Genomic DNA, 12265 nt, shown 5'->3' with positions numbered 1-12265 from the left:
ACGGATACCGCATGCAACAGAAACGCAGATTTCAGAGTGTTACTAAATAGATGTTGATATCAATAGGCGATTCGACATTCAAGGTCAAAAAACTCACAAAAGCAGCATGTTTGCAAAATTCTGAAGCTCATGCCCAGTAAAGGAAAAAGCGCTAAAGGCGGAAAACGCACCAGAAAGGCCCAGATCAAAGAACGGAGGCAGTTTTTGATGCGCGATTAGTGCATCGCTAAGAAAATTGTTCAGAAAGCAAAGTCCCTAACTTGCTTAGTCATCCACGAGTCCGGAAGCCGAGATAGCAAAAGCAGAGGCAGCTAAGAGGAATCTGGGTTGTTACCAAGCATACACGCAGTAAATTCGCTCAACCAGAAGATGATTCTCAAAAATATCTTCTAGTTTACTAAAAAGAGGCGCCAGCGCTTGCCATTTCTATTTTCGTAGCTCAAACAAAAGCAGAAGACGACCAGCCGACTCTTCCCAGGCAAATGTTGCGTGCTCACAACACTAAGGAGTAAATGCAGAAATAGTTAGAAATTAGATTCAATTTTTAGAAATAAGTTTACTTAGATAAAGGGCGGTCATTTTGAACCGTATCCGAAATTTATGTAATTAAGTTATTTAGTTAGCAGTATTTAAACCCTTCTCATGCATTTGGAGAAGGGTCCGGAAATTTGTCAAAAAACTTGTCCTCAGAACATGCACTTCTGCACCCTCAGAGGAGGTTTTGATGAATGAATGGATCAAGGTTTATTAATTTTTTCATTTGATATCTGCTACTGATGTTGCACTTCTGTACTCTTGGTAGATATCAGAACAAGGAGAGATAAATAATTATTACTTGAAGCTTATGAGTAGGACCAGTCATAAATGGTACTTTTATCTCTTGGCCATTTCTGCTTATATTCTTAAAGTGATATACAGTTTTTAGTTGTTTATATGTTATTGCATGAATGTGTGAGTTACCATTTGGCACTTTTGTACGGTGGAGTCATTTATTTATGTTTGATATATGAATAACTTATTATGCGATATGTTGTTCACAACTGTTTTGCCTAACTTTTTATGCAAAGTGGTTCATCTTAATTGATTTCTATTCTTATGATAGTTGAATGATCTTTATTACCAGTTATTGTTTGAAATCTCTTTAGATCGCATAATAGAAGAAATACACCCCGGGTTAGCATAGATTAGATGTGTTGTTTTCATTAGATTACAATAGCATAGAATTAGATTAAAGTAGCTTAGATTAGAACTCTTAGATCAGCATCATCCAACTTTGCACACACACACCCTTAGATTGGGAAACTGGTCCCATTATCCCCAATCGGACCCGCTATACCAAACGGATAAGGAGCTGCCAACCAAGGTCCGGACCGGGTGGGTATCCCCCTTGTTGTCGACCCAATTTTCGGGGCTTCAACACCTTGCGAGTAGAGGCAACATTATCTGTGGAGGCTTTCCCCAGTTTGTGCAGAAAAATATCCCATTGACCCATGATTTTGGTGAGTTTGTATAGAGATATGTTTGCACAGGTCTTCTTCATGTCTTCAACAATATTATAGCCCAAAGAGGGAAGACTGGCCAAGTTGTTCGGGAAGACTTGTGTTTGTACTATTTGGTGGAGTGTTTTGAAGTGAACTTCTCATGGACGTATCTTTCATTGGAGTTGTCTTCCCGGATTTTCTTTGTGTTTTCTGTGTTGAGGATGTCAGTGGATCGAATTTTCTGATCATTTTCTTGAATTTCTCTTTCAGTATCTCAATCACATTAGGATCCCTTGACTCCTTAAGTTATATCAACCATTCTGTTTTGGGGGATCCTTCTCGATGATTGTTTTCTTCTGGGCATCATTTAGACACTGATACATGTTAACCACGTGCCCATAACTTGGAGCTTCATCAGATGCAACATCTTCTCCATCATCTTCATCTTCTAGCTGAACCTAGTCGTTGGCATTAAAATGATCATTCATCCTTGAAGCGATAGAGTCCATAACTCGGTTCCAATCTATGCAGGTCTTCTCTGAATGTCGCGCTTGGTGGAACTCACAGAAGTTGTCCTTCAAAATCAGGTCCATTTGGAACACAACATTTGAGCTCTGCATATATTTAACTGAGTGACCTGTTATCACCCCAAGAAACTCTCCTAGGTTGTATCTCAGAGATGCTCAGGGACCTTACAAACTCAACAAAATTTGTTGGAAATAGGTGGATGAATGGAAGGAATGATGCATATTCAAGCCAGATAACCACTTCTACTATGCTTAACCCCAGACATGGGTGAACACGCCCAGACTACAAGGCTTTAGACCACCAATTACTCACAGTTTGAGGATTAGGTTAACATGGAGAATACTGACCACACCAGCAGATGCACAAGACCATGTGATGGCCAGTTGCAACCAGTAAAAAGGTCTGTAAATCTATTTCCTAATGCATAGACAGGATGACAATTCTCTGGCATTAAAATAACAGAAACCTGCATACACATTCAATGATACATACTAGATTCTAACACAGAGGTGGGATGACAACCCCTCTAATAATAAACATCAAGAGCACATGAAAAATGCATAACAGGCATAGCCTGGAACAAAGAAGAAGTGGAAAGTGAGAAATTAACAGCAAAAGAAGCTTGTATTAGCTGAAAATGAAGACCAGACGTTGTAGGTATCACAGTAGTTACAGTCTCCAGAAGTTGAACCTTACATCAAAACAATAACCATCAACCCTATTACATCCTTGTTTCTGGGTATATATGGAGTTTCATTACAAAATGATCTGCTATACAATATGTGGAGGGGTCATAATGGACCATCAACCACATTAACTGTCTAATACGGGTCTATGATACAATCTGATTGCTTCAGAGGATGAATTTGATATTCTCTGGTACTCTGTTGTCCTTCCTGAGCAGGTGGAGAGCAACATGGAAGACATTCCATAACTGATAAATGCTCAAATCTGCTCGAAGCTGTACTTTTTCTCCTTGGCCATTCTTTCTGTTGAATGTAGTCGTTGACGAATCACTGCGCCGGGTACAGGTAGTTGATCGCCTTTGTCCTTCGGCAGCATAGAGCATTCAAGGGTGGCACGAACAGTATGGCGGAGGCATGACTATAACGGGGACAAAACTCAGTCGCTGGATCACGTGGATTGACGGTGGGGATCATTTGCTAAGGAGTATTGGGAGGTACGTGAGTGGGGAGATCATGGGCCATTGGATCTCAGGCAAGCAGATCCAACGGTCGTTGGGTGACGAAGCTACGCGAGGGTCAGCGAGCGGGGGGAGGTGGTTTCGGTGGCGAGCGGTATTCCCTGCACCGCTTATGGGAGGGAAGCAGTAAACGTACACAACTGCACGATCCAATATAACAACGACGTGTGGCAGATGGGACTGGCGGGAAACCGCTTTCCCCTTTGGTTAATGAGCGTGCAGGTTACGGGAGCGGGAAGCACGAATGCCGTCGGATTGTGCGGAAAACGATCGGACAGTGGAGAACTAAACGGGGTTTAGCACGCGGTATAAGGGTTGTAGTGGTAGGAAAAAGTCAGTGAACACACGCGGTAATATGAATACGGTTACATGATGGTATAAACTTGACACCCGAGAGCTAAAGAAAATAGTTTATGCTGGGCTTTGGAAGAAAACAGGGGTAACAGGGGTTATGGGAGTGAAGGAAAATTTGAAGGAAGAGGAGGAAAACAGACTGCTGCGGGCTCCCTGCTTGCTAAAAACACACGGCTACACCTGTTTTCAATCCACCAAAAACTTCTTCTTATAGCAGAGCTAACATGACCACTGCTACTACCTGATGACACATTCTTCCTGTGCGGAAAATCAGAAGGTCTACTCCTTACTGTTGTCTCGCTTGTCCGTTGCTTGAGTTCTACTACTTTAGTTTTCAATTACTTGAGGAGATGAGTAAGGGACTCAATTTCACTTGTTTCCTTTTCCTTTACCTTACTCATAGCAGTCTAATACCTCCTGCCCAGGTGTTTGGATTCCTTTGTTGGTTCATCATCTACAACGATGCCAATTGCGCGCAGGTCTTTCTCTACATCAATTGCTTCTTAGCAATTTTTGGACAGTTTTGGTTTCGCAGCTCTATTGGTGAACTGTGCAATGTTGGTCGATAGTGCAGACGTGTAGTAGTCGATTGTGATGGAGTCATGAGGTTTAGTGTCTGCAATGAACTTGTTCAGGATATGGTTAAACCTCTAGTTAAAATATTTCACTTTGTATTTCAACTCCATCTTAATACTACCCAACTCTTTCAACAACATGGCGAGGGTTTTGTCATCAGCGAATTTCTCAAGGAAGATTCTCTTGAACATACCCCTGTTCTGAATGGAATTGATAGGAAGGTTTTGGTACCATACGACTGCTCTACCATCCAAGGTACATGGAAATAGTTTACATGCAACATCATGATAACGTACCTCGAGCGTCTTTGGATGTAGGTAGAATGTGTCTAGATGGTCTTTTGCCTTCACTTCTCTATCAGGGTCATACTTTATTAATAAATTCTATGTGTGCCTTGGCATCTTATGTAAGGCATCATGGGGCACCAATGGGCTCTGTGTCATCCATTCCAGATTTTGATCAGCCATGTTGTCCTCTTCTTTGTACTCCTCCTCTTCTTTTGAATCAGACGGTTCAACCTCTGAATTTGTTTCTTTGTCTCCGCCTCTGCCTCCTTCGTTGCCTTCCCCTTCATTGCCTCCACCAAAACCTAATTCCAAGAGTGTGTTGTTAACTTCTTCTCCATGTAAGAAAACAAGAGGTTCCTCTTCATTCTCAATAGCTTCTTCCAGCCCTTCAAGAGTGGCGAGGATTCCTTCTTCAACAGACAAGACTACCACTCTTGTGGGTGTAGTCTTTTGATTCCTCTGTGAAGAGGGAACATTATGTACTCCTGGAATCAATCCAATAGCTTTGGAAAACTGACGGTTGATGGGACAGACGAAGTGAGGTGATGATATGAAATTTCTTGTTCGAGTCTGGGACGTGAGGAGTAACCAAATTCAGAGTTACGCGTGGGAGAGAGGGAGTTCATATTACTGCCTTGACCCACAGGGGCTTCACTCACTGAACCTCTGACATAGCACGTGTGTTTGTGGCATACTAAACAATACCCTTAATTTGACTACATAGTGGAAGATGCCTCTAAAAATCACATTATTTAACCCCCTACCAATATAAATCCAATACACCTTCCCAATTTATAAAACCCCTATTTTCACTAAATATTGTATGTATCCATTTTTTTATTCACATTTTTTATACCCTTTTATTTTTATATCCCTGGTATAGTGACATGATGCCTCTCTTATGACCCCACATGCATTCTACAATGCACCTTTCTTCTTTTGATATACATTGTAAATGCATATTAGTTGCACCTTTCTTCTTTTGATATACATTGTAAATGCATATTAGTTCTCCCACAATGCAATTACTTAACCCACACTCAAGCACATCTCACTATGATTTGTGGCATTTAATGGTCTAAGGCACACAAAGATCAACCATGTTTTAGGAAGATTGATTATGTGCATGTATATAAAATAACATATAAATTGATCTATATGATGATGAAAAATCAATTGATGAATCTTTATGAATAGGTTTGCAACAAATAAGGTGTTCAAGCACAAGTCTAGACCCTCTAGATTCAAGAAAATTATATACAACCAAGGTTGGGGCCCCAAATCTCAAATCAAGGGTGCAATCCCAACCTACACATGCTTAGAAGAAGAGGATGGACAAGTCCCAACACATGCGCTCTTAAGGGAATAATGCGAAAGCATGAAATCACCTTTTGATTCACTGTCATCTCACCAATGAGATATGGGCTATCACTCATAGACTATGTAAAATGAAACAATGGATTGGAGATAACACAGAGGCATTAAATGAATGGACTACAACTAGAACATAAGACAAAATTTTGGTTGTAGAGGTGATCTGCTCCATTTGGCTAGCTCAAAAAAATGGTGTATTCCAAAATAAATCTCCAAATGTCCACAAGATTTTCTACATGTTGAAGGAAAGCATTACCTTATCATGCACCTCACTAAAGACAAGGCTTCCTTGCACTCTCATACCTTTGAAATACAATTCTAAAATTTCTAGAGGATATTTTAATTATCCAATTTTAAGGTCACAACCAAGCCAAACACCACATTGGTGTATGAGACCCCCTTACTTGTGGGACAAGGGACCCACCTCCACACAATGATTTGACCGCTAAGTCAATGAAGGCATACATACTCTACCCCCTCTAGTTTTGAACCTGTGACCTCTTAGGAGGAAACACATCCTCTTAACCATTAGGCCCACTCAAGCTAGATATAGTGGATTTCTCCTTAAGGTCTCTTTTACATAATGAGCGATTACATTGGAAGTAACATCATATAGGAAATAGAAACGACCCTGGAAACAATATTAAGAACTAATATCACTTCCTTGAAATAGGAATGACCCTGGCATTTCTATAATCAGAGAATCACTTGAAAATTTAGGCTAAACAATATTAAAGTAATGTCTTGAACACCAAGAACCAAGAGCCTTATTGCCCTATAACAAAGCGACCTATGCAAGATCAAATTTACAAAAAAGATCTGCCAGAGAACATCCATGTACACAATTTTGTCAGAGAAAACATCTATAATACCAAAATCAGTTGAAAAGCATGATATGGGACTTTCAAATTCGAAAACCAGTTGAGAAGCATGGGATCAAACTTCCAAGATTTTATATAACGATTATCTGAACGGAGGTTCTCGCAAGACGGGCTTAAATGTCCAAGGATGAAATGATATGAGAAAAGCTTTGCCAGAAATTGAAAATAATCTGTGTTACCCTTCTCCACACAACTGGATCTCTTTTGTTGTCCCTTCTAGGCCTTCCCACTCATTGTTTTAGTCTTTGGAAACCTACACAAGGCACCCTACAGCCCACGGTTTCCTACAACAAGAGCTCCAAACTTTGTTCAAGGGTTAACACCCTTTTCTCCACCTGTGCTAGTCTCTGTGCACCTGCAACTTGAAGAGAAGGCCCTACAATAGGCCTCTCAGCCCTCAAATAGTCCTCCATGCAATGTTGCACCTATGGCCCTAAAACCTTACCTCAGACCTGTTATCACATATAGATTTTTGTTAAAAAATTATTTATATGAGAAATTTTTGTTTTGGTGTTTAAGGTTGCAGTTGCTCTCAGGATTTTATACAGGATTATTATTATGATGGTTTGCAAATCTCCAATTATCTCCCAAGTCTACTAGTTCTCGGCCACACTCCAAATCACAACATAGATCATCAAAGAGACCATCGATTCTTTCCACCTCTCATGGTTTTGTTTGTCCTGTTAACTACAACCCAATCAAAATCTTGCGTTGGGTGGGCTCTGTCATTTCCACAATTTTGGGCTTTTGAACTAGATTCAAGGTGTTGCGAAGAAATTATATGGTGAAAGGAAGATTTCATCTGGATTCAAAGGAAATAGGAGGCTAAATCCAGGCAGTACACATTATTGAGCAACATTCCACTTCTTCAAATTGGGCTAATTCTATTTCAGGGAACTATTCATGCACTTCAGATCCTATACTGGTGCCATCACATGATCATTGTACTCTAGGTTTACAAGGAATGATTAAACATGAGGTTGGATGGTGGGTTGGTTTGGTAGAGGGTGCAAATGATCCATATGGAAGAATTGTCCATATTGATTCTCAACATGAGAGATCTGTTGCCAAGAGTTACAATGCAAGGCAGCTAGCTACAGGAGCTCTAGGCGTTCCTTTGTTTGAAATTTTTGTAACAAAAGACAATGATCAAAAATACAAGGAGCAGGTGGTCTACTTGTAGTGGAATGGAAAATATGCAGATGCTTCCTTTTCAGTATCACCTAAAGCTACTGAAGACTCAGATACTAACACAGAGAAAAATGATGATGCAGATGTGGGAGATGAGGGATTGAGATGAGTTCTTAAATTTCTTAAAGTTGGGATGCCTGGCCTAAAATTCAAGGTGTTGAAAGTTGTGACTCTAGAACAGGAAAACATAGATATAATCTCAGGTGTTTTTGAGTAGATAATCAAGGATGTTAATAAAGAGAAGGATCATGAAACTATCGGTGAAGATAAAACTGGAGGTGATCTACATAATGATAAAGCAACTATAAGAGGCAATAATGATTTTATGAAGCATATTAAAATTGTTGCTACGAAAGTTGCCATTGGTACTCTTTTACAGAGTATTGTAGAATATGTGCCTCCAAGCCTTCCTGTACATGTACCAGCCAAAATAGAGAGAAAGGGTCGTGATTCCTTTTGTTTTCATATTAAGGATGATGGCTCTTGACAATTTGTAAGAGGAAAGCAACTGACACCTGCTTGAAAAGTTGCAATGGTTGAAAAATAGGCATAGATAGATGACCATGTTGGCACTCAACTAAGTGATGATTATGTTTTTCTCGCTTATTGCTTTCGGCTACAAGCTTTTCAACTTTTGGCTTTTGAGGAAATTCCTAAACTCCGAGATCTAGCATTAGCCAATGTGGGCTCCATTGAAAAATGTAACGATCTTTGTAAGAGGCTTTCTGTTTTGTTTGCAGAAGAACTTAAGGATGTTGTCTGTAATAAGATTAAATTGCTTAAGAACATTGATCCATGTACAAACCTTGTACTTGAATAAAATCAAGTAGGAAATACTAGGATGTAAAAGACAATGGGTATTCAAGATTTACTTGAGTTCTGATTCTCTATAGTGTGCATGTTTCTGAAGCAGTCTTGTCCAAGCTGGCATCCTTTGCAGGATGTGTTGTGCCATGTATATAGCTGAGGCTACCAGCATAGATGGTTTCCATTTCAATGCTTCATACTCAACTAGGCATAGTTCAAGAAGATAGAATGCCAGCTTCTCAAGCTGACATTTGATTTTATCAAATGGAAATCCTATGTTCCATGCATTTGGAGATAACAGAACTAAACCAGTACAAGACCTACCCATGGAGTTGCCACTAGAAAGCACTATCAATGTTAAGCAATACGAAGATCAACATTACCATAAAATAGAGATAGAAAGGTTAATTTGGGATCTTTTGAGATGCAGAGTTCTTAATAAAAAGGAAAAGCCCTGATACACTGGTTCTAGTACCAAAAAAAATTATTTCAGATTACCAAAGATTAAGATAATAATAAAAACAAATTTCCCATTCCAGTCATAAACAAAATGTTGAATAAACTTCATGAAACCAAATATTTCTCAAAATTAGACCTTAGATAAAGGAATTATCAACTCACAGTACAACTTGATTTTGCAAAACAATATTTAGTACTCATGAAGGACATTACAAATTCAAGGGTAATGTCATTCAGTTTAACCAAAGTTCTTAATTCTAAGCAATCATGAATGGACTTTTCCAACCATATCTTAAAAAAATGTATTTATACACTTTGATTATTTTCTCATCTGTAGAAAATCATGAAAAGAACACTTTAAACACAATTAACAGGTATTGACCATCTTGGTAGAAACTAGAATTTATTTTGATTTGTTCTTTTGTTAAAGCGAAGATGGAATACCTAGGCCACATAATCTCAAAATAAAGAGTCAAAGTTGATCTTAACAAAATTAAAACAATCACATAAAGACCATAATTGAAAAACATCTCTTTTATATATCGGACTATTTTATCTCCAAATTGGAATAAAAATCAGAATATAACTTATCTTATAATGTATGTCATTTTATAGTTTCAAACATAGCTTAGCATGCTAAGTGGCTTGCCTCTCAAAGGGATGGTTGTGCTTTAAAAAAGTTGCAAAACCATGGAATTTCTTATCATTATGAGTTATGAAAATGAGCACCCAATTCTCTGCCACAATCTTTTCCTATACTAACAGGAATAGAATTGAAGAACCTGTCCAACTGAATCAGTATATTGTTAACTGCCATACCCCTAGCCATAGGTAGTTGTCTCATGTACAACATCTACAATTATGTACACTATCTAAAATTGATCTAAGCCCACAAGTTGAAACATAATATCCAATCAATATATCATGTAAATTTGTCCTGCAAAATAAAGAGTGACGCAGAAGCCTTCTAACGTCTGTTCTTGGTGGCTAGGGTGCAGGTGTAATGGACAAACGCTCAAACCCAGAAACAATTTCCGCAAGTTCCGGCAGAATTTCCTCTTGGATTTCTTGTGGAGTATTAGTCATCTACCTCCAGAACTGATTGTTCTGGTAAATTAATGGAACCCCAGAACTCTAGCCGCAATGAAAAGTTTTTTTAAAAAGAATCCTCCAAGCATTGCACATCGCAATCGCAAGCTCACCAAGGCAGGGTTCATTTACTCAAGAGTGATGCGATGCGATATTATCGCACATCGCATTTCATAGTTCCTCTTGGCCAGGGTCCCTTCACTTAAGACCGATGCGATGCAATATTAACCGACGATCTTCGTATTGCACGTCGCAATTCACAATTCCTCCAGGACAGGGTCACTTCACTTAAGACCGATGCGATGCAATTTTAATCCCTGATCCAACGGTCAATAGTAGCAATGATCTGATGGTCACTGTGATATCATAACGCTGCCGGCCAAGTTTACTCATTCTTGAACCATGTGATGTGATATCAATCAGCGATCATTGCACCTCGCAAATCGCAAGTCGCAACTCCTCCAGGCCAGTTTCATTCACTCATGAACATGCGATGCGATATTAACCATGGAGCCGATAATATTTATAAGTCCCCAATTTATAAAAGTTCGCATCCGGTTTTTGAGATTAATGCCCAAACACTTCATGGCCCGATATCCATTGGATAATGTAGGCCCTCAAATCTACAGCTCGTGGGACTTTGATTAATACAAGGGTTAAAACCAGGGCCAAACCCTGCAATTGTTAATACACAACGAAAAGAGATTAAGTGCGAACACACCAGATCAAATAGAACTCTGAATTATTTTAAGCCAAATTGGAAATTCAATGATACACAAAGAAACTTCGGAGGGACGCAATACCTCTGGGATTGACCAATTACACGCACAAATACACAACGATATATTTCTTCCGCCACTTAATCAAATCAGTCCAAATCCTTTTACAATCATTCGTAACTTACATAAGTACTATTCCATCCTAACAATAAGATCCTTAAAAACTGGATCGAATCTGCCTATTCTTAAATAACATCAAATATGATTAATATTCTCCTCAAGACTCTCAACTAAATCAAAACTACTTGAATTAATTACAGAATCATTCAATCCCTAAATTATAGCTCAAATCCTATCTAGAAAGCCCGTAAATTGATAGCTAAGGATCCCACTCCTTTTCTTGTAACTTTTTCTTGTATTTTTGGAATAAATTCGAAGTCTTTTTCCTTCAAGCCTCATGCTCCTGCATCAGACTCCTAAGGACAAAATTATTGATGGGCTCCTGTCCATGAGATCTTCTACAGAACTGTCCAACTTTTGTAGCATGGCATCTGTCATCCAAGTAGCTTCAATAATTGGTTGATCCTTCCATTTGACCAAATACTGAAAATACTCTTGTTCTCTTGTCTTCTTCAACAATTTCTTGTCCAAAATCCTCTCTAGATTCAATTCCTTTGCTAGAGGCAACTATTTTACCCAATCAATCTCTTGTTCCTCTTGATCCTCTACTGTGTCATCTACGTGTTCCTTTTCATACTTGTTTAAGTCAAAACCATTAAAAATTGGAGATATTCCAATATCATGGGGTAATTCAATTTCATATACATTTGCAGAAAATTTCCTCAAGACTTTGCATGGTCCAATTTTCTTAAACTTCAATTTATTATACTCCCTTTTTGGAAATATTTCCTTCCTCAGGTGTGCTAAAACTAAATCTCCAACCTCAAAATTAACTTCTCTTCTCTTCAAATCTGCTCTGCCCTTGTATTTTATGTTGCTGTCCTATAGTTGTTGTTTTACCTGTTCATGTATTGCTTGAACTTCTGTAGCAAAATATTCTCCTTTAGCACTTCTCCTCTCAGCTTGTCCCAAATCTCTCTATTCAGACACTCCTCTTGGGTGCATTCCATAAATTATATGGAAAGGACTCTGCCCTATACTCTTGTTAGGAGCATCATTATACGCATATTCTGCTTGTGTCAATACTTGATCCCATTGTTTTGGATGTTCACCTGCAGGACTTCTCAAAAGATTACCTAAGCTTCAATTTAGAACTTCAGTCTATCCATCAGTCTAAGGATGATAAGCAGAACTG

This window comes from Pinus tabuliformis, chromosome 5_1 (assembly GCF_031772625.1).
Source record: "Pinus tabuliformis cultivar Carrire ecotype Pingquan chromosome 5_1, CPIR1, whole genome shotgun sequence".
NCBI lineage: Eukaryota > Viridiplantae > Streptophyta > Pinopsida > Pinales > Pinaceae > Pinus > Pinus tabuliformis.
Note: the sequence above shows the minus strand (reverse complement) of the source record.